We start from the raw sequence: 24,192 nt of genomic DNA, 5'->3' as shown, positions 1-24,192 counted from the left end.
CTCCCGCAGGGCTTTGGTGCTGACCAGGTTCATACACAGGAGATTCCCTTCGTCCAGTATCTTCACTTACCAGATTCCTGACGCAAATCCTTCCTTTATAGATTCTACTTCACAGATGAACGTAGAGAAAGCCACTGTTTCTTCCTGCTGCCTGGATGGTGAGGTCAACACTAAGGTCAAAGCAATCAGCCTGTGTGCAAGAGGGGTAGGTCGACCCTGAGATATGAGCTTGTGATCCTGTGACCTCACCTCCCCTCAGAACTGCAATTATCATGTCACCTGTAACAGTGCGGGCAGGAACAGGCTTGGGAGCTGGGATTATTTTGAAAACAGTCTCCCAGTTGCTAATTACCAGGGACAATTATAAGTTTCAGATTATTATGTCTAAGAGACTATTGGAGTGCGTTTGTGACAGATGCTTGGTTTTTCATGATCCCTGGAGGCAGGCATGGCTCACACACAGGGAGCTGGAAGTACTTAGGTTTGACACGTAAAGGGACTGGCTGCAAGTGTGTGTCTCGATGGAGGTTCTGCCTCGCTGAGAAATTCTACATAGAACAGTTCTTTCCTCATTTCATACGCTGAGCTGAACCAGCAATTAAGGTAAAGGTAAAGAAATGGAATTGGTTCAAATATGACTGTTTCAAAAGATGCACAGGTAAAAGGAAGGACATGATTCCAAGGATCTGCATTAGATGTCACTTCACTCATTTGCACAACTCAATACCAATGAATATGTAAACTTTTAGGAATACAAACTTTACTATTGACCCTCACTAGTGACAGGAAGCAGAACCAACTATTATCTTTAGAAGAAAGAAAGAAGGTTCCTAAAAGTTCTTGAGAAATAGAAGTGAGAAATAGATTTAAGGGCCTAGATCTGATAGATAGAGTGCCTGATGAACTATGGAATGAGGTTTATGACATTGTTCAGGAGATAGGGATCAAGACCATCCCCATGGAAAAGAAATGCAAAAAAGCAAAATGGCTGTCTGGGGAGGCCTTACAAAATAGCTGTGAAAAGAAGAGAAGTGAAAAGCAAAGGAGAAAAGGAAAGATATAAACATCTGAATGCAGAGTTCCAAAGAATAGCAAGAAAAGAAAGCCTTCTTCAGCGATCAATGCAAAGAAATAGAGGAAAACAACAGAATGGGAAAGACTAGAGATCTCTTCAAGAAAATTAGAGCTACTAAGGGAATATTTCATGCAAAGATGGGCTCAATAAAGGACAGAAATGGTATGGACCTAACAGAAGCAGAAGATATTAAGAAGAGCTGGCAAGAATACACAGAAGAAGTGTACAAAAAAGATCTTCACGACCCGGATAATCACGATGGTGTGATCACTCATCTAGAGCCAGACATCCTGGAATGTGAAGTCAAGTGGGCCTTAGAAAGCATCACTACGAACAAAGCTAGTAGAGGTGATGGAATTCCAGTTGAGCTATTTCAAATCCTGAAAGATGATGCTGTGAAAGTGCTGCACTCAATATGCCAGCAAATTTGGAAAACTCAGCAGTGGCCACAGGACTGGAAAAGGTCAGTTTTCATTCCAATCCCAAAGAAAGGCAATGCCAAAGAATGCTCAAAGTACTGCACCATTGCACTCATCTCACATGCTAGTAAAGTAATGCTCAAAATTCTCCAAGCCAGGCTTCAGCAATACATGAACCATGAACTTCCTGATGTTCAAGCTAGTTTTAGAAAAGGCAGAGGAACCAGAGATCAAATTGCCAACATCCGCTTGATCATCGAAAAAGCAAGAGAGTTCCAGAAAAACATCTATTTCTGCTTTCTTGACTATGTCAAAGCCTTTGACTGTGTGGATCACAATAAGCTGTGGAAAATTCTGAAAGAGATGGGAATACAGACCACCTGACCTGCCTCTTGAGAAATCTGTATGCAGGTCAGGAAGCAACAGTTAGAACTGGACATGGAACAACAGACTGGTTCCAAATAGGAAAAGGAGTACATCAAGGCTGTATATTGTCACCCTGCTTATTTAATTTCTATGCAGAGTACATCATGAGGAACGCTGGGCTGGAAGAAACACAAGCTGGAATCAAGATTGCCAGGAGAAATATCAATAACCTCAGATATGCAGATGACACCACCCTTATGGCAGAAAGTGAAGAGGAACTAAAAAGCCTCTTGATGAAAGTAAAAGAGGAGAGTGAAAAAGTTGGCTTGAAGCTCAACATTCAGAAAGCGAAGATCATGGCATCTGGTCCCATCACTTCATGGGAAATAGATGGGGAAACAGTGGAAACAGTGTCAGATTTTATTTTGGGGGGCTCCAAAATCACTGCAGATGGTGACTGCAGCCATGAAATTAAAAGACGCTTACTCCTTGGAAGAAAAGTTATGACCAACCTAGATAGTATATTCAAAAGCAGAGACATTATTTGCCGACTAAGGTCTGTCTAGTCAAGGCTATGGTTTTTCCTGTGGTCATGTATGGATGTGAGAGTTGGACTGTGAAGAAGGCTGAGCGCCAAAGCATTGATGCTTTTGAACTGTGGTGTTGGAGAAGACTCTTGAGAGTCCCTTGGACTGCAAGGAGATCCAACCAGTCCATTCTGAAGGGGATCAGCCCTGGGATTTCTTTGGAAGGAATGATGCGAAAGCTGAAACTCCAGTACTTTCGCCACCTCATGTGAAGAGTTGACTCATTGAAAAAGACTCTGATGCTGGGAGGGATAGAGGGCAGGAGGAGAAGGGGACGACAGAGGATGAGATACCTGGATGGCATCACTGACTCAATGGACGTGAGTCTGAGTGAACTCTGGGAGTTGGTGATGGACAGGGAGGGCTGGCGTGCTGCGGTTCATGGGGTCGCCAAGAGTCAGACACGACTGAGCGACTGAACTGAACTGAACTGAAAAGTTCTTGAAAATAATAGAACCAAGATCAGATAGTTTAAGAGGGAGATTCTACTATTCATGTAACTGTCAGATAAGCTAATGCTACTTAATCAACTCAAGACCAACAAACGGGGAATTCCCTGCTGGTCCAGTCCTGAAGACTCAGTGCTTTTACTTGCAGGTCAGGGCTTCAATCCCTGGTCAGGGAACTAAGATCCCGCAAGCCACTGGGTGTGGCCCCCCAAAAGAGAGCAACAAATGATCCACAGAATCCTCCACACATATTTTTGTGGAAAATTTTGAGTAAGGAACCATGATTGTTTTTAAATTAAGAAACATTTATTTATATGAAACTATTCTGTATATATAAAACATTGAATTCCATTCTTACTGTTCCTACACACAAATCAACTCTTTGAACTAGGTTCATGATGGAATGACTGCAATTTCAACTCAGTTTCTACAGCAATTAAGATAGCCAACCCAACCTACACTGAAACACCCACACATACACACGCCAACTCACCTACACAAAGGTGCAAGCAGGCATGTGTGCACACTCATACATTCAAACATGTATTTATATACATTAACATATAACATGTACATACACAATCACTCTTCCTCTAGTAGTTTTAACTGAATCAATACACACTCAAAAGCATCAATACACACACTGAACACATCAAAACTGTCTTATATATTTATAGGGCAGCAGTGGAGAAGTAGACATATAGAATAGACTTGCGGACATGGGGAGAGGGGAGAGAGGGTGAGATGTATGGAAAGAGCAACATGGAAACTTACATTCAGTCCATTTCAGTCGCTCAGTCGTGTCCGACTCTTTGCGACCCCTAGAATTGCAGCATGCCAGGCCTCCCTGTCCATCACCAACTCCCGGAGTTCACTCAGACTCATGTCCATCAAGTTAGTGATGCCATCCAGCCATCTCATCCTCTGTCATCCCCTTCTCCTCCTGCCCCCAGAGAGAGCCAACAGGAACTTGCTGTATGGCTAAGAAAACTCAAACAGGGGCTCTGGATCAACCTAGAGGGTTGGGATGGGGAGGGAGATGGGAGAGAGTTTCACAACGGAGGGGACATTTTTATACCTATGGCTGATTCATGTTGAGGTTTGACAGAAAACAGCAAAATTCTGTAAAGCAATTATCCTCCCATAAAAACATAAATTTAAAAATTGTCTTATATGAAATTTATGAAAATTTTCATATCATAAATATACACAGTCATAGGAACTCAGAATTACACTGTTTCATAAAATCACAATCATCATGCAAGTGTGTGTCTCAGTAACATGATCTTAGGCAGAACAGCTGCATTTATAGACTTCTGACAGTCTGAAAATGGGAGTCTTCCTACACTTTCCAACCCTTCCAACCCTGCGAAAATCACGAGGACAATATTTACTACAATACACAGCATCTAAAATGTGCAGTCAACACTGCCACCTGATGTTAACACACGCTCTTGGAAGCCTGGCGTATTTGGGGGAAAGACAGTGTGTGGTGTGTCATAGAGTGGAGTAGGAATAGGCCACAGGGAAAAGGAGCCTTAATAAGGATAAGAGGGTGATGGGGTGAAACTGGGGGCATGGAGTTGTAGGGTGGGCAGGGAAGAGAAACGGCAGAGAGAGAAAAGGGAGCGGGAGTTTAATGTTGGTCAAGTACTAACACATAATGCCAGACATCAAAGCGCAAATGGGAAAAGTGGGCAAGGGAGATACTACATAGAGGACTTGGGGATCTGGGTTGGTAAGGGGGGTGCAGGGAGTCATAAGAACCAAAGTTCCAATGCGTAGAGAAGTCCATGGGCAAAAGTGAGCAAAGGGCAGTGGCTGGTGGGTTTATAAAACACGGTGTAGGAGAAGGAAGGTGACTGCACATGGAGTAGGCAGGTCCTGATAGAGTTAGCAGTCCTAGTGAGATAGTGTGCAGGGAAGGAGATGGAGCCCGGGGGAGATAATGGGCAAAGGACACAATGGGCATGAGGGAGCCCAAGAGCCCAGGAAAAGGGATCAGTACTACAGGGCTGAAGACCATGGATGGAGCGTGTGTCTGGGTCCATGGGGGCAATGATGAGAGTTGTGCTGTGCTTAGTCGATCAGACGTGTCCACTCTTTGGGACCCCATAGACTGAAGCCCGTCAATCTCCTCTGTCCATCGGGAGTCTCCAGGCAAGAATACTGGAGTGGGTTGCCATGCCCTCCTCCAGGGCATCTTCCCAACCCCAGCGATCAAACACAGGTCTCCCTCACTCCAGGCAGATTCTTTACTGTCTGAGCGATGGGCCAGGGAAAATGAGAGTGCAAGGTCGCCGAGAGCACAGGGCATGGGATGAGGTCTCTGAATTGGGGGCAGATGGTCGGCCAGATGAAAGCAGTCATAGACGATGGATTTTGCAGCGGTGAGGAGAGCTGAGGAGGGTTAGACTCCAGAGTAATGGCCCCAGAGGGGTGGACGTCAAAATAGTCGTAGAATAGCAGCAGAGAGTTCAAAACCGAAACCTAAAGGAGCTGGATGGAAGCTGGTAGAGTTTTAGTGGAGGTCTAAATGTCACAGGGTGGAGATGAAGGATATGGCGGGGGAAGAGAGGCAGAATGAGAGCATGGATGGGTCCAGAAGTGATGTCAGTGGCAGAGGGAGACTGGAGGCCTCAGATTCTGCCTCCCATCTATTCCCACATTTGTGATCCAATCACAACACTCACGTATGGTTCCTTTTCCTAGTGAACTGTATTTGACATATAACATTGTGTAAAGTTAAGTCACATAACATGTTTATTTCATGTTTTTATAAATTTTAATATAATCACCCTTGCAGCGACAGTATCGTTCCAGATCACATGATGATCAGTTTCTTGTCATTAGAATAATTTTGATGACTATTATTCACTATTATTGTCTACATTCACCATACTGGGGGTTATATCTCTAAGACCTAGGAGTCTACTAGTTTCAAATTTATCCCGTTAAACAACCTCTGTCCTATCCCACACCTCTAGGCTCACAGTAATCACCAATTCACTCTGTTTTTTCCAGCTTGGCCAGTAAGATTCTACATATAAACAATATCACACAGTCTTTGCCTTTCTCTATCTGACTTATCTCACTTAGCATGTCCTGAAGATCCATATATGCTGTCTCAGATAGAAGGATTTCCTTCTTTCTCATGACTAATATTCCTTTGCATGTGTATCCACACACACACATATATATATGCTTTATGCAGTCATTCATTGTCAGACACTTAGGTTGTTTCCATGCCTTGGCTGGTGTAAATAATGCTGCAATAAACATGGGACTGCAAACGCCTTTTTGTTTCTAATTTCAGCTCAGGAGCAAAAATTGTGCTCAGCTGAAAATGCCCCTCAATAGCCTTCAGTTGAAACTATCAGCAAAGTAAAATTTTGGATGAATAAGACTTAACAATATTTTATCTCTTCTTACAGGGTACTACTGTGTATAGGATCTAACACGGTGGGTCTGACAGGACAGGACAGCCAGGGTGAAGGAGGACATAGGGCTGTGATAATTCCAGGGAATTAAATTTCTGCTTGAGGTGATAATAACATTCTCGAATGAGACAGTGGTGATGGTTACAAAATACTGTCAATTTACTCAAGGTCACTGCATTGTACCCTTGAACTGCATGTTATTTATATTTTTAACTCAATAATTTTGACCAAAAAACCTGATGGCATATACCCAGGCTGAAGAATTTCCCAATGGAAAAACTGGGGAAAATTTGAGGACCAAAAAGGAAAATTATACTAACAACATATCACTGCACATGAAAAGGAATCCTTGAATCCACTGTCAAAAGATAAGGGGAAAAACTCTTCTTTATGGAAGAATGGCAATTAACACCCTTATGAGATAGGAAAATGTGGATTTCCAACCATCATCGGAGGATTGGTTCATAGGAAATATCTACAGTGGATGCCAGAATAATTTGGTCAAAGTATTTAATTAAGCTCTTCAGGCAACTTTGAGGTTTCACCCCAAGAATTATTTTATTAATTACACTGGAGAAAATTCACTTCAAAAAGGAGTAAATCTACTATGCAATCATAACCAAATAATGAAACTCATCACCAATAACAGAAAATATCCCTAATTTGTACCTCTGATGTGATGCAATAAGAAGGTTCCATAGTCATCTGGGTGTAGCAGTTCTGCTCAAATGTTAAACCTGAGTCTCAGGATGAGGCATAGGATCAGGGAAATCTACACTGAAGGATGTTGTGCAAAACAGTGAGTGTGTATTCTTCAAAAATGTATCACTGAAGGAAAAAAGAAGAGCTGCAAGTGTTCTAAATTAAAGAAATGAAAGAATCAAGACAATGGAATGCAATTCTCTTACCATGATTAGATCCTAGATTTATGAAAATAGATAGAAAAGACATCATTGTCTTACTGGGAGAAATCTGTGTATGGACTAGCTATTCAATCATGGTGTCACATTAGCATTGATTTGTTAGTAAGATAATAGTTATTGATTGATAAGTAAAATGCCTCTATTGTGTTAGATTAGAGAATGCCCTTGAAAGAAGGAAGCAAATATTCAGGTATCAAGGGGCAGATTGTCCAAATGTCTACAATTTATTCTTACATGAAACAGCAAACACAAAAACAGATGAAAAATAATTTGTGATAAAACAGTAATGTTTGAAAAAAATAGTACTGTCTGGTGAATCTAGATGAAAAGGAAGCTGTAGGTTCAAGTTTTTGCAGATCTATATTCCCTGCTGTATTTTTGCATTTCCGTATGTTTAAATTTTTCAAAATGAAAAGTGACCATTAAATGAAAGGTGGGAATATGTGAGTACACTGATGGCGGGATATTATCACACCTTACAGCCAGGTGTAAGAGCAGTTTAGCAATTATGCACCCACAGTGAGACTGCGCGGTCGTGGCGGTGAAGCAGTCCCATCCCTCAGAACCACTGAGACAGTCCATGTGTGCACAAGGCACCATGGCCAACGAGCCACATCCCATGATGCGACAGCTGACATTTGACTCTTTAAAGTATAAACAGGAAGTGCTCTGACATAGAGGTCTCATTAATAATCTCTACTGAGAAAAGAGAAAGCTCCTACACTATTAGTGGGAATATAAATTGGTGCAGCCACCGCAAAAAAACAGTATGGATGAGCCTTAAAAACTAAAAAACAGACTTACTATATGATCTAGCAATTCCACACCTGGGTATATATATATTTAAAAACAGGCAACAAACACACTAATCCAAAAAGTAACACGTGCCTCAGTGTTCACAGCAATATTTTTTATAATAACCAAGATAACGACTCAGACTGAGTTACCAACAGATGATCAGAAAAGAAAGTGATGGTATACACACAATGGAATACCGCTCAGCCATTAAACAGAATGAAAATTTGCCATTATAACCACATGGATGGATTTTAAAATTCCATGCTTAGGAATTATTATGCTTATAAATCACAGAAAAGCCAATACTATATGATATTACTGTTATGTGGAATCTAAAAACTGGAACAAACTAGTGAACATAACAAAAAGAAAGAGAAAACAAACTAGCTACCAGTGGGGAGAGGCGAGGGGGTAAGGGCAACACAGGAATATGGGGTCAAGACATACAAACTACTATCCATAAAATGAATTAGATACAAGGATTTATTGTACAGCACAGGAAACATAGCCAGTATATTATATTGACTATAAGTGAAATGCAAAATTTAAAAACTGTGAATCACTATGTTTTATGCAAACATACTGCAAATCAACTATACTTCAGTTTTTTAAATTAAACTAAAAATATTAATATTGAAGCATAAAATTAACAAATAAGTGAACAAATAAATTCCTCTCTGGAGCTTTCCGGAAAACATAAAGATGAGATACAGTGAATAGATCATTGTCTCAATGTCCTTATAAAGGCGGGGTAATAGGCTTACATAAAATGACACTGTGATTCCATTTTAAATGTATCCTAATTTCTAGGTTAATTTCTAGAACAAATTGCCAACATGCGCTGGATCATCGAAAAAGCAAGAGAGTTCCAGAAAAACATCTATTTCTGCTTTATTGACTATGCCAAAACCTTTGACTGTGTGGATCACAAGAAACTGTGGAAAATTCTGAAAGAGATGGGCATATCAACCACCTGACCTGCCTCTTGAGAAACCTATATGCAGGTCAGGAAGCAACAGTTAGAACTGGACATGGAACAACAGACTGGTTCCAAAAAGGAAAAGGAGTATGTCAAGGCTGTATATTGTCACCCTGCTTATTTAACTTCTATGCAAAGTACATCATGAGAAACGTTGGGCTGGAAGAAGCACAAGCTGGAATCAAGATTGCCAGGAGAAATATCAATAACCTCAGATATGCAGATGACACCACCCTTATGGCAGAAAGTGAGAGGAACTAAAAAGCCTCTTGATGAAAGTGAAAGAGGAGAGTGAAAAAGTTGGCTTATAGCTCAACATTCAGAAAATGAAGATCATGGCATCCGGTCCCATCACTTCATGGGAAATAGATGGGGAAACAGTGTCAGACTTTATTTTTTGGGGCTCCAAAATCACTGCAGATGGTGACTGCAGCCATGAAATTAAAAGATGCTTACTCCTTGGAAGAAAAGTTATGACCAACCTAGATAGCATATTCAAAAGCATAGACATTACTTTGCCAACAGAGGTCTGTCTAGTCAAGGCTATGGTTTTTCCAGTGGTCATGTATGGATGTGAGAGTTGGACTGTGAAGAAAGCTGAGCACCGAGGAACTGATGCTTTTGAACTGTGGTGTTGGAGAAGACTCTTGTGAGTCCCTTGGACTGCAAGGAGATCCAACCAGTCCATCCTGAAGGAGATCAGTCCTGGGTGTTCATTGGAAGGACTGATGCTGAAGCTGAAACTCTAAAACTTTGGGTACCTGATGTAAAGAGTTGACTCATTAGAAAAGGCCCTGATGCTGGGAGGGATTGGCGGCAGGAGGAGAAGGGGACGACAGAGGATGAGATGGCTGGATGGCATCACTGACTCAATGGACATGAGTTTGGGTGAACTCCAGGAGCTGGTGATGGACAGGGAGGCCTGGCGTGCTGTGATTCATGGTGTTGCAAAGAGTCGGGCACGACTGAGCTACTGAGCTGAACTGAACTGAACTGACTGAATTTCTAGGTTAAAGCTAACACAAAATATGTACACCACTTTCAAAGAAAAGATTATGAGGTAAAATTATATTTAAAAACTAATGGAAAAGAAATTAATATAGACAAGACAGAAAATATAGTCTGCTGATAGACAAATATATCTATTATATTCAATGTAAGTAGGCTAAGGTCTTCCTCAAACTTTGGCTACTATATTCAATAAACGGTTTTTCAGGAGATAAAGTCAAATAATAGGATTAAGGTAGCAAAATGAAAAATACACTATATGGAATTTTAAAAAAAATAGCATGGCAATATATGTTTCAGATAACACATACTTTAAGATGTATCACTATTGTAGTTGGTGCTATCTTAAACTTTTATTAAATACAAATTTCCAATATGTTATTGAGAAATACAAACATGACTGACTTTATACATATGTGTATATACACTTATACACGCAAATATACACAAAGATCACAAACAGACATATATACACATTCTGTAGATGAGTGTGTCTGTATTCTCTTCTTCTTCCTATGTGATCTACTCTGTGGTAAATCATTAAATGTCTCATGAGCTAAAAATAGTATTTTTCTGTGGGGTGCAAGGTTCAATCTATATGTATATATCCATTCATTCAAAACAATTATTTTGTTTTCCAAACTGCTGAATTCTCATTACTTCCATTACTTCTCATTACATTCCATTACTTCAGAATGTCAATAGAGAGACAATCACAGACAAATCTCTTCTGTACCTGAGGCAATCTGCATTTTGCTCCATGAAAACTGAGGAGCCGCAAACTCAACATACCCAAAGTGGAGCCATGTCTTTCCCTTTCAATTGGCTCTTCCCCCGATGCTCTGAATTTAATGGAAGTCTCCACCACAAACTACTTCATGACTTTGGAGACATAAGGGTGCACTTGAAAACCTCTTTCTTGCCAATATGTCCAAGTCACCTTCACAAAAGAGAAAATTCTGCCTTCTACACATCCGAGTCCCATGCAACTCACACCTTTTTCAACTGTCACGATCACTTGATGTTTAAAAGCATGATAAAATGTAATTTTATACTCTAATTTGCACTGCTTCAGCTCAGTCTGGTCATTTCTACCTAAAATATTCGAACATGCTCACCACCTCACAAAACACCATATTTGAAATAAATGTCGTCTAGGGGGCACTAAGAGTCGGACATGACTGAGCGACTTCACTTTCACTTTTCACTTTCATGCATTGGAGAAGGAAATGGCAACCTGCTCCAGTGTTCTTGCTTGGAGGATCCCAGGGACGGTGGAGCCTGATAGGCTGCCATCTATGGGGTCGCACAGAGTCGGACACGACTGAAGTGACTTAGCAGCAGCAGCAGCAGCAGCAAGGGTAAAAAAGGGACAAAACTCCACAGCGGCTGCCAAAAGGTTTATTTAAGGACTGAAATTCCCCTTCAGCACTATTGTCATCAGTATCAGTAATCACCTTTCTTTCACACACTATTCAATTCTCACACACCTTTTCTTAATATTCCATGCTTACTTCATTTCTAGGAAATTTACAGTGATATATTTAAGTAACACAGTTGTACACTTTTTCATAACATCCAGATTGTTTGAGGACCTAGTGTTTATTAATGCATAAATTCTAAACTCCTCTACATAAGCATTAGTAGAAGATCCATTAAATAAATATTTGCATGATAATTACATAATACTTCACTACAATTATTACCATGACATTGCTTAATCTGAAGCAGATCCTCATTGTATTTTGTTTACAATCCTCTGGCAAGCAACTCATAATTTTACCTAGGACTCTGATGGAAGTAAGTGAATAAGGAAACAAAGTCCAAATACATACCATTTACATCTTTCTCCTAGGGGTAGGGGAGTTTGTATTTCTTTTCTCAGCAAAACAGAGCCTGGATATTCTGGAGTCACGACTCATGATCAGAAAGGGGCTGATAGTTGGGAAGCATGCAGTGACTATGGCAGAGCTGTTCACAAAGAACAAACTAGGACTATTCAAAAGACTCAAAACAATGTTACAGATGGTGGAAAGAGTGTTAAAATTAACAAAGGTGCTCACCACGAGAAGGATGGTTCTGGTGGCTCTGGACTCAGGGGAAGATATGGAGGAGATCTTGATGCTGTGAATGTTTTGGACCCTCTGCTTGTGCCTGTACAGGATGAGAACTGTGGAACCACTGGCCCAGATCATGACCACAAAACAGACCACATCAGGGAAGGACAGCAATGCTGCATGTAATGAGTCTCTGGTTTGGTCATGACGAACAGAAGAACAGTGTCCATAACGCTTTCTGTTTGTGATGCTTTTGTTGCTCAAATCTCCACTCAGAAACATAATATAGATGACATTTACCAGCATGTTCACAATCCAGCACAGGACAATTGAAGGAACAACATACTTGAGAGCTTTCACTTTAAGCCCTGCCCATTTGGAGTTCCTGGGACTGATCGTGATGACCTGGAAGACGCTCAAGAGGCAGGTGGTGCCAATGGACACTCCCCGGCCCACTACACGGACATAAGGGAAAAATCTGCAAGCAAAATCTCTGTCAAGATGACGCCACTGAAAATTGGCCACTATATTGTGGAATCCACAAGACAAAAGAACTAAAATGTTGGCTACAATCAGGTTCTTGACAAGCAAATCTATGCTCTTCAGCCTGATCCCAGTGCAATAAAGGAAAATATAATGGTAAAGAAGAGAGAAATTTCCCAGCATTCCAAATACAGTCTGTAACAATAAGATGAAACCTGCTGTCAAATCACCAGCAGCCATGCTCTCAGGTCTCAAGAACTGATGGTTGTCTTCTGAGCTAGAGGATCCTGAATGGGAACGTGTGAATCACAGGGACAACGTTAACTGAAATCCGGCATTCTCCACTTACCATTTCCTACTTTGAAATAATTAAAGTTTTCCTCTCAAGTCGGGTTTCCAAATGTTGAATGTAAAACAATTAAAGAACACTTGCAAAGTATGAATCATTGATTCATACATATGAAAGACACACATGTGGCGATATCTTTATTGCTCATAATTCATGAGGCAGATAGTATTACCTTCCTTATAAAAATGAGGGAAACGTCAATCAGAGAAATTAAGTGTTTGGTCTAAATTCACTCACTGGTTGGAGGTTTCACCCTGGAACAACAATGGTGCATTTAACCTAGAATGTACTCATATACTAGTTACCTGTATTCTTCAAATAAACCACATCTAAATGGAGTTTTGCTTTTGCATCTTGTCAGTTCAGTTCAGATTAGTGGTATTTTACTTTAAAATTTAGGAAGGGACAAATTTCCACTTATTTTTGATGAGTTATTCTATGCACAATTGCAAACTTCAACAAAAGCTTTTGAAATCTTAATTAAATGTAAATGCACTGACTACTGTATAAAACTGCACGTATCTGCCCCATGACAGGTGGATTTAATGAATACAAGAATTCCTTATTTTAAGGATGCCAACAGAAAGACTCATTTACTTTCATCTAGGAAAAAAGCACAATACCAAGATCCATGGGAATTATGCAGCAGGAAACAATGAAGCCTATAATGGCAAAGAGTAGAAACCAAATTTTAACCTGTTCCAAATGGTGTGCATATCAATTTTTAATACCCGAGATTTTAAAAGTATTAGCAGTAAGCAAAGATTTTTGAAAGATATTAAAACATGACAATACAAAATGAAATCTTAAGGCAAGCAACTTGTGTACTGTATAAATGCCATATATTTTCTAGATTGGTTTTATAATATTTAAAGGTGTCAGCAGTATACATTTGAGCCTAAAAATGTTATCTGAAATGTATAAAGTTCTGTGTTTATTAATGCTACTTCCCTAAATTTAAAGTGCTAAGAGTCTCTCCAAAATCAATTGAGACACAACTATTAAATCTACTACCAGGTGTCCTGCATTGCAGGCAAATTCTTTAGAGTCTGAGCCACCAGGGAAGCCCATGTCATTTACAGGAAACATTTATATTCCAGAAACAACTGACAGACACACTGTTTCTTCATAGGATCAGATGTTTGCCACTTTTTGTTACAAGTATTGAATATGATAAGCCCACCTATGAAACCTGAAATGTACCTCTGTGATTGCTGAAAAGTACACTGAGTATCAAACTGATTTGGAACTATAGTCCTGGATCACATGAAACATCAGTTTTCATTATCATTTGCATTAAACCACAACCATCACTCCCAGTGAGAAATACACACATTAGGAGCCATTAGGAATTGGTGAATGGTCTAGGACCTCATCTTCCTTTTCTATCTCAGTTCAGACTCAGGATTTATCCCAGCCTCCTACAGGGCTTTGGTGCTAGACCTGGTTCATACACAGGAGACTCCCTTTGTGCAGTATGTCCACTTACCAGATTCCTTCCTCAGCATGAAAGTCAGAGCAATCAGCCTGTGTGCAAGAGGGCTAGCTCCACCCTGAGATATGAGTTTGTGATCCTGTGACCTCATCTCCCCTCAGAATTGTAATTATCATGTCAGCGGTAGCAGCACTGGCAGGAACAGGCTTAGGAGCTGGGATTATTTTTGAAAACAGTTTCCCAGTTGCTAATTACCAAGGACAATTATCACTTTCGAGCTAATGTATCTTAAGAGACTATTAGAGTGTTTGTGACAGATGCTCACTTTTCCTTGATCCCTGGAGGTAGACAGGGCTCACAAGCAGGGAGCAGAAGGTACTAACGATTGATATATAAGGGACCGGCTGCAGATATGTGTCACAATAGAGGTTCTGCTTCACTTAGAAATTCTACTCAGGACAGTTCTTTCCTAATTTCATACACTGAGCTACACCATCAATTAAGTTAAGAGAAAGAAATGGAATTTGTACAAGTATCTTACATCTCAAAAGAGATACAAGTAACAAAAGAATATGATGCCAATAATCTATATTAGATATCACTGCTCTCATTTGCACAAACCAATACCAATGAATGTGCAAATTCTTAGGAAAATAAACTTCACCAATATTGAAAATTTTAGGAAGAGATGCAGATCAATACCCACACAGGAAAGACAGAAGTTTCTAAAGAGTCCCTTGAAATTACAAGCCACAGGATAAGATGCCTGAATAGGGAGATTCAACAATTCTGTCAGGTAAGTCAAGGCTATTCACTTAACTCAGTACCATCAAGAGGTCAACACAGTTATCTATACTTACTTTTGGGTAAATTTTTCATTAAGGAATTATGACTGCATTTTGAATTAAGAAATACATTTCCAAAGGATCAGGAAAAAATATTTATATATGATGACTTTAATTCTTCAGGTTTTCCTACACATAAATCAATCTTTGATCTTAGTTCAGTAAGCAATCACTCCAAGCTGTCAAGTCAGTTGTTAGAGTCATAATGGTGGACAAACCATCCTACATACATACACAAAATCATAACACGTGCAAACATACATGCAAAGACATTCACACAGTCAAGCACACAGTGGCACACATTTACACACTTATGCACAAACAGAATAACACCCGTTATTGAAGACAAAGTACTGGGAAGGTCTCAGGCCTGCCCTATGATGTCAACATTGAGTGCCTACAATCAACAAAAAGGTTTTCTTGCCATACCCACCCTAGTCACTCCCTTTGCCTGAAATACAGATAGAACAGTAAAATATTCTTGGTGTGGTGTGTATACAACCTTCTACCTGGGGTGTTACAGTATGTAAAAAAAAAAATTAAGGAGTATTTTGTATGAACAATATTTTCACTTCATGGTCTGACTGTAAAAAAAGACCCATGAGTGACCTATACATGCTAAGTTGCTCTAGCTGTGTCCAACTCTTCCCGATGCTATAGACTGTAGCCTGCCAGGCTCCTCTGTCCATGGGATTCTCCAGTCAAGAAGACTGGAGTGGGTTGCCATACCCTCCTCCAGGGGATCTTCCCAACCCAAGGATGGAACCCATGTCTCTAATGTCTTCTGCATTGGCAGGTGGGTTATTTATGACTAGTGGCACCTGGGAAGCACAAATGACTTGTGACTCCACTGGAAATGATGAAATTAATAATGGCAGATGAATTAGTGACCCTCAAACTGTCCCTGATACCTCCATCACCCTTATTGACATACTGGCTCCCCGTCCACCTATATCTCCCAAAAACCTTCACCCCACAACTCCTTAGGTCTTTATCCATCTCTTAGCACCTATCTAATCACCTTCACCAGGACTTCCCTGGTGGCTTAGAGGGTAAAAGCATATGCCTGCAATGCAGGAGACCCGGGTTCGATCCCTGGGTCAGGAAGATTCCCCTGGAGAAGGAAATGGCAACCCACTCTAGTATTCTTGCCTGGAAAATCCCATGGACAGAGGAGCCTGATAGGCTACAGTCCATGGGGCCACAAAGAGTCAGACACAACTGAGCGACTTCACTTCAATCACCCTTCAAGCCCATGATCTACAATTTCCCCTCCAACCTCCACCTGACCCTTCTAGTTCCACACCGCACCTCCACTCTACATCCCATTGCAATTCTCTCCCTCTGACAATGCCACACCCCACCAGTTCCTACACCACAGCCGACTACTACTTGCCTTCCATGGCCTCACCTTTCTTTGTAGATGCATATTTCCTCCTCTTCTTACTTCAACCCAATTCCTATTCCCTCTGTACCCTTCTCTCTAGAAACCTTCCCTTATGATTCAAATTTGTGGGGCCTTTCTCTTAATGATCAAGCTGTATGTTTAGACAAAATGCATTTCCAACTTCTTCATATTCATGGCAGCTTTCCATATGCACAGGCTATCTTGCTTCTCTTGGTGCCGCTGAACCTGATCAGCAAATTCCCAGAAATGATTTAGAGAAAGAGAACAAGGAAACCAACCACTATGACCATGTAGGAAAGGGCTAATCAGCAAACCTCAGTTGCTCAAACACTGAAACAATTTTTGAAAACCCTGTATTTAGGATTGGTCTTTGACTCACTCCTGGGAGATAATCTCTCAGCCATGGCATATTCTCCTGGATAAGAGTGTTTTGATATACTTGAAGCATTGGGCCATACTGGACCAGTGGGACTAGAGAAGTTTATGCTAACAATACAATTTATGGTGAAGAGCTGTTTTTGCCCTGAAGGGCTGGAGTCTGAGTAGCTGACTTCAGTTCCATGGGGGATGCAGGGCTACATGAATGACCTTCAGTTCAACCCTGCACCAAGGCTCAAGGGAGCTGCCTTGGTCAACACCACTTAACATATATTGTCACATACTTTTCAGGATGAAATAACAACATCTCCAAGTGTCTCCAGTGGGAAGGGGCATGTGGACTATTCTGTATGGTTTCATGTGGATTTTCTCTTATGCACCTTTTCCCTTTGCTGATTCTCACCTGTTCAGTTCAGTTCAGTTCAGTTGCTCAGATGTATCTGACTCTTTGCGACCCCATGGACTGCAGCACACCAGGCCTCCCTGTCCATCACCAACTCCTGGAATTTACTCTAACTCATGTCTACTGAGTTGGTGATCCATCCAACCATCTCTCTTCTGTTGTCCCCTTCTCCTCCCACCTTCAATCTTTCCCAACATTAGGGTCTTTTCAAATAAGTCAGTTCTTCACATCAAGTGGCCAAAGTGTCAGAGTTTCAGCTTCAGCATCAGTCCTTCCAATGAATATTCAGGACTGAGTTCCTTTAGGATGGACTGGTTGGATCTCCTTGCAGTCCAAGGGACTCTCAAGAGTCTTCTCTAACACCACAGTTCAAAAGCATCAGTTCTTCAGTGCTCAGCTTTCTTTACAGTCCAACTCTCACATCCATACATGACTACTGGAAAACCCATAGCTTTGACTAAATGGAAATTTGTTGGCAAAGTAATGTCTCTGCTTTTTAATATACAGCCTAGGTTGGTCATAACTTTCCTTCCAAGGAGTAAGCATCTTTTAATTTCATGGCTGCAGTCACCATTTGGAGCCCAGAACAATGAAGTCTGTCACTGTTTTCACTCACATGTAATGCACTGTAACTTCTCACCTGTAATACACTGTAATTTCTCAGTAATACACTAGTAACCTTCAGTTTAATCAACTCTGAATCTTGGGTGTCCTTCGATATATCCTTAAGCTTGAAGATGGCTATGGAGACCCCTAACCCAATCATATACAACAGTTTCCGAAATACTATCCTGTTGCAATAAGCTCTGTTGCCAAGTCTAGGATCCCAGGCTAAAGAAATCCAACAGTGAATATACTCTACCCCATAAGAGCTTAAAAACACACAAACATAATGAGAGCAATACATTTACGATATACAGGTCCCTGGAGATATGGTTTTCATCGGGACACCTGTCAATATGAACAATGTAAGATGTCCAAAACCAGTGTGTCAGCACCAATCTGCAAGTGAACTTGATCAGGACAAATTTCGTGTGACTCTGAGAAGTGAGTACTGGTCCTACCAAATCAGTGTGAGGGATCAGCCTGTCAGATCAAAACCAGGTCTTCTATGAGGCCCTGCTGGAGCTCCTGAACATGGGCTCCAGCCCCTGCATGGAGGTTGAGCAAGTAGACTCTGTAAGGGCCCCTAGGGGAGAAACAGGGTTGCAGACACCATCACCTAGTCACAACTGCTGGCCTCCTGTCTCAGCCCTCAGAAAGGGACAATAAAACTTTCGAAATTGGTGTTTTTAGTGACCAGGCCTTATGCAGGACCTGCTCTGGATTCAGAGCATCCTGTCCCCACAGCATTTCTGGTTTCAAGGGAGGTTTTCATGATACAGAAAGGGTAGGAGGAGTGAAAAGTCTAAAGTTCAGGGAAAGTCAGCTTGCTGAAGGCTAAGGCTGATACTGCGCACACACACACACAGCTCCCAACATAAAAGAAAAAACAGAAACAAACTTCTCATGGAAGCTGTGACATAGTAAGAAACATACATTTGAACGTTGTCCCTGGTTTCTGACACAGAGCTTCGAAACCCCTGTATTTGAGTGGTACAGGTGAATGAAGTCTCTTGTCAGTCATGAAAAGCCCCTTTCAACCATGTCTGTTTTCTATTAAGGAGGAAACTCTTGGTGGGCCCCTAGAGAGCTTCAAGATGGAAGCTGGTTGCCAGAGGAACCAATCATGTGACTAGAGGGTTGGACTTTCAGGCTTACGCCCCAAGCTCCAGAAAGGGAAGAGTGGCTGGAGAATCAACTTAATCATCAACAGCCAATGATTCAATCAGTGATACTCACATGATAAAACCTCCATAAAAACTCCTGAATAACAGGGTACAGAGATCCTCAGAGTTGGACAGCACATCCACCTGCAAGGAGGGTGGCAATGCCCAACTCCATGGGGACAGAAGCTCCTGTGCTTGGGCTCCTTCCAGAACTCACCCAATGTACTCCTTCATCTGGCCATTCCTATGTGTCCTTTAACTGGTGGCAGTAAGGAAAATGTTTTCCCGAGTTTAACTGAATATTTACTGAAAATATACAGTTTTCTGAATATTCCACCAAATGCTTCAACTTCAAATGGGGGAGGGCTGAGTATGGGGATACCTGACATTATAGTTAAATTAGACAAAAGTATAGATACTCTGCAGTCCCAATATTGGGACTTGCATCTGAACTGAAGACAGTCTTGTGGAACCTGAACTAAGTAGTTAATGTCAGAGTTGACGTGAGTTATAGGACACCCAGCTGGTTTCCAGACAGTTAAACAACTTTGCAGAGTGGAGAAAACCCACTTATGTATCATGTCAAAATTGTTGGGAATAAACACAAGTCACTAAAACAGTGACAGGAAAATAACACCAAAAAAGAGTGTGGTAGTTACAAAGATGACTTGAAAAATAGAGACAGAAAGTGGAAAAGATGGAAAGTATTTTATAGTGGCACAAAGAAGGTAGGTAACAACCCAACATGCATTGGAGGAATTAATCCATTCCTCCCATAAAATATACTGAATATATTTGACCTGCTGTGTCAAGCAGGCAGTGGACAGAACTCCAAGAACAAGGCACATGTTTCCTGCCCTTGTGCAGTTAATATTTTGTGGGCAAAGACAATGGATAATAATGAAAAATAACCTAGAAGACAACATAGGAAGAACATTTTCTGACATTAATTACAGTACATATTTTTTGAATCTGTCTCCTAAGGGAAAGGAAACAAAAACAATGATAAACAAATTGGACACCTATTTAATTTTGAGGGGCTTTCCTGGTAGCTCAGTGGTAAAGAATCCACCTAGGGAAAAAAAAAAATCCACCTTCCAAGCAAGAGAAGCAAGTTCAATCCCTGGTTTGGGAAGATCACCTGTTGAAAGAACTCTTAGTCAACTCCAGTATTCTTGTCTGGGAAATCCAATGGACAGAGGAGGAGGGTACAGTCCATGGGGTCGCTAAAGACTCAGACATGATGTAGTGACTAAACAATAACAGCAATTAAACTTAAAGGCTGTTTCAGAGCAAAGGAAACCACTGACAAAATGAAAATACAACCAATGGAATGGGAAAACAATGTCTGCAAATGATATGACTGATGATGGATTAATATCCAAAAGATATGAACAGCTCATATAACTCAATATCAAAAAACAAATAAACCCCCTGAAAAAACATAGCCAATACATATTAATAACTATACATGAAATAGAACCTTTGAAAACTATGAATGACTACTGTACTCATCAAACATGTAATACTGTAAATCAACTATATTTCAATCTTAATTAAAATAAAAAATTTTAACTTGAAATAAAATAAATTAAAAATTAAGCAAAAAAGTAAATAAATGAAATCCTCTTCAGAGCCTTCTGGAAAAAATATTAGAAAGAGTGAATAGGTTATTATCTCAATGTCTCAATAGTATCAGATAAAATGACATTGTGATTAACTTTTGTTTTTATTAATTTATTTATTTTTTCATTGAAGGATAGTTGCTTTACAGAATTTTGTTGCTTTCTGTCAAAGCTCAACACGAATCAGCCATAGGTATACATACATCCCCTCCCTTATGAACCTCCTTCCCATCTCCCCATCCCACCCCTCTAGATTGATACAGAGCCCCTCTTTGAGTTTCCTGAGACATACAGCAAATTCCTATTGGTTATCTATTTTACATATGGTAATGTAAGTTTCCATGTTACTCTCTCCATACATCTCACCCTCTCCTCCCTTCTTCCCATGTCCATAAGTATTTTCTATGTGTGTTTCTCCGTTGCTGCCCTGCAAATAAATTCTTCAGTATCACTTTTCTAGATCCCATATATATGTGTTAGAGTACAATATTTCTCTTTCTCTTTCTAACTTACTTCATTCTGTACAATAGGTCCTAGGTTCATCCAACTTATTAGAACTGACTGAAAGGTATTCCTTTTTATGTCTGAGTAATACTCCAGGAGTTGGTGACGGACAGGGAGGCCTGGCATGCTGCAATTCATGGGGTCGCAAAGAGTTGGACACGACTGAGTGACTGAACTGAACTGAATATTCCATTCTGTGTATGAACCACAACTTCTTTATCCAATCATTGGTCGATGGACATATAAGTGGCTTCCATGTTCGAGCTACTGTAAATAGTACTGCAACGAACAATGGAATACATGTGTCCTTTTCAGTTTTCATATATCTCAGGGTATATGCCTAGAAGTGGGATTGCTCGGTCATACGGTGGTTTTATATTTAGTTTTTAAAAGGAATCTCCATACCATCTTCCATAGTGGCTGTATAAATTTACATTCTCACCAACAGTGCAAGAGCATTCCCTTTTCTCCACATCTTCACCACATTTATTGTTTGTAGACTTTTTGATGAGGGCCATTCTGACCAGTGTGAGGTGATATCTCATTGTAGTTTTGATTTGCATTTCTCTAATAATGAGCAATGTTGAGCATCTTTTCATCTGTTTGTTAGCCATCTGTATGTCTCCCTTGGAGAAATGTCTGTTTAGGTCTTTTTCCCACTTTTTGATTGGGTTGTTTGTTTTTCTGGTATTGAGTTGTATGAGCTGCTTGTATATTTTGGAAATTAATCCTTTGTCAGTCGCTTCAGTTGCTATTATTTTTTCCCATTCTGAGAGTTGTCTTTTCACCTTGCTTAGTGTTTCCTTTGCTGTGCAAAAGATTTTAAGTTTAATCAGGCCCACTTGTTTACTTTTGTTTTTATTTCCATTCTCTAGGAGGTAGGTCATAGAGGATCTTGCTTTGTTTTATGTCATTGACTATTCTGCCTATGTTCTCCTCTAAGAGTTTTATAGTTTCTGGTCTTACATTCAGGTCTTTAATCCATTTTTGAGTTTATCTTTGTGTATGGTGTTCAGAAGTGTCTAATTTCATTCTTTTACATGTAGCTGTCGTTTTACCAGCACCATTTATTGAAGAGGCTGTCTTTGCCCCATTGTATATTCTTGCCTCCTTTGTCAAAAATAAGGTACCCATAGGTGCACGGGTTTATTGCTAGGATTTCGATCTTGTTCCATTGGTCTATATTTCTGTTTTTGTGTCAGTACCATACTGTCTTGATAACTGTAGCTTTGTAGTATAATCTGAAGTCAGGAAGGTTGATTCCTCCAGCTCCATTCTTCTTTCCAAAGACTGCTTTGGCTATTTGGAGTCTTTTGTGTTTCCATATGAATTGTGAAATTTTTTGTTCTAGTTCTGTGAAAAATGCCATTGATTTGATAGGCATCACACTGAATTGTAGATTGCATTTTGTAGTATAGTCATTTTCACAACATTGATTCTTCCTACCCAGGAACGTGGAATATCTCTCTGCTTAAGTCATTTTTTATTTCTTTCATCAGTGTCTTGTAATTTTCTGTGTACAGTTCTTTTGTCTCCTTAGGTAAAGTTATTCCTAGATATTTTATTCTTTTTGTTGCAATGGTGAATGGGATTGATTCCTTAATTTCTCTTTCTGATTTTTCATTGTTAGCATATAGATATGCAAGTGATTTTTGTGTATTGATTTTGTATCCTGCGACTTTGCTAAATTCACTGATTAGCTCTAGTAATTTTCTGATATTATCTTTAGGGTTTTCTATGTATAGTATCATGTCATCTGCAAACAGTGAGAGATTTATTTCTTCTTTCCTAATCTGGATTCCTTTTATTTCTTTTTCTTCTCTGATTACTGTAGCTAGGACTTCCAGAACTATGTTGAACAATAGTGGTGAAAGTGGACACCCTTGTCTTATTCCTGATCTTAGGGGGAATGCTTTCAGTTTTTCACTATTGAGAATAATGCTTGCTGTAGGCTTATCATATATAGCGAAAGTGAAAGAGAAGAGTGAAAAAGTTGGCTTAAAGCTCAACATTCAGAAAATGAAGATCATGGCATCTGGTCCCATCACTTCATGCGAAATAGATGGGGAAACAGTGGAAACAGTGTCAGACTTTATTTTGTGGGGGCTCTAAAGTCACTGCAGATGGTGACTGCAGCCATGAAATTAAAAGACGCTTACTCCTTGGAAGGAAAGTTATGACCAAACTAGATAGCATATTAAAAAGCAGAGACTTTATTTTGCCAACAAAGGTCCATCTAGTCAAGGCTGTGGTTTTTCCAGTAGTCATGTATGGATGTGAGAGTAGAACTGTGAAGAAAGCTGAGCGCCGAAGAATTGATGCTTTTGAACTGTGGTGTTGGAGAAGACTCTTGAGAGTCCCTTGGACTGCAAGAAGATCCAACCAGTCCATTCTGAAGGAGATCAGTCCTGAGTGTTCTTTGGAAGGAATAATGCTAAAGCTGAAACTCCAGTACTTTGGCCACCTCATGCGAAGAGTTGACTCCTTGGAAAAAACTCTGATGCTGGGAGGGATTGGTGGCAGGAGGAAAAGGGGATGACAGAGGATGAGATGGCTGGATGGCATCACCGACTCGATGGATGTGAGTTTGAGTGAACTCCGGGAGTTGGTAATGGACAGAGAGGCCTGGCGTGCTGCAATTCATGGGGTCACAAAGAGTCGGACATGACTGAGTGACTGAACTGAACTGAACTACCATATATGGCCTTTACTATATTGAGGTATGTTCCTTCTATGCCCATTTTTGGAAGACTTTTCATCATAAATGGGTCCTGAATTTTGTCAAAGGCCTTTTCTGCATCTATTGAGATTATCACATGGTTTTTATCTTTCAATGTGTTAATATGGTGTATCACATTGATTGATTTGTGTATATTGAAGAATCCTTGCATC

Source organism: Ovis aries, chromosome 14, assembly GCF_016772045.2.
Source record: "Ovis aries strain OAR_USU_Benz2616 breed Rambouillet chromosome 14, ARS-UI_Ramb_v3.0, whole genome shotgun sequence".
NCBI lineage: Eukaryota > Metazoa > Chordata > Mammalia > Artiodactyla > Bovidae > Ovis > Ovis aries.
The sequence above is the reverse complement of the archived record's forward strand: the minus strand, read 5'-3'. Positions refer to the sequence as shown.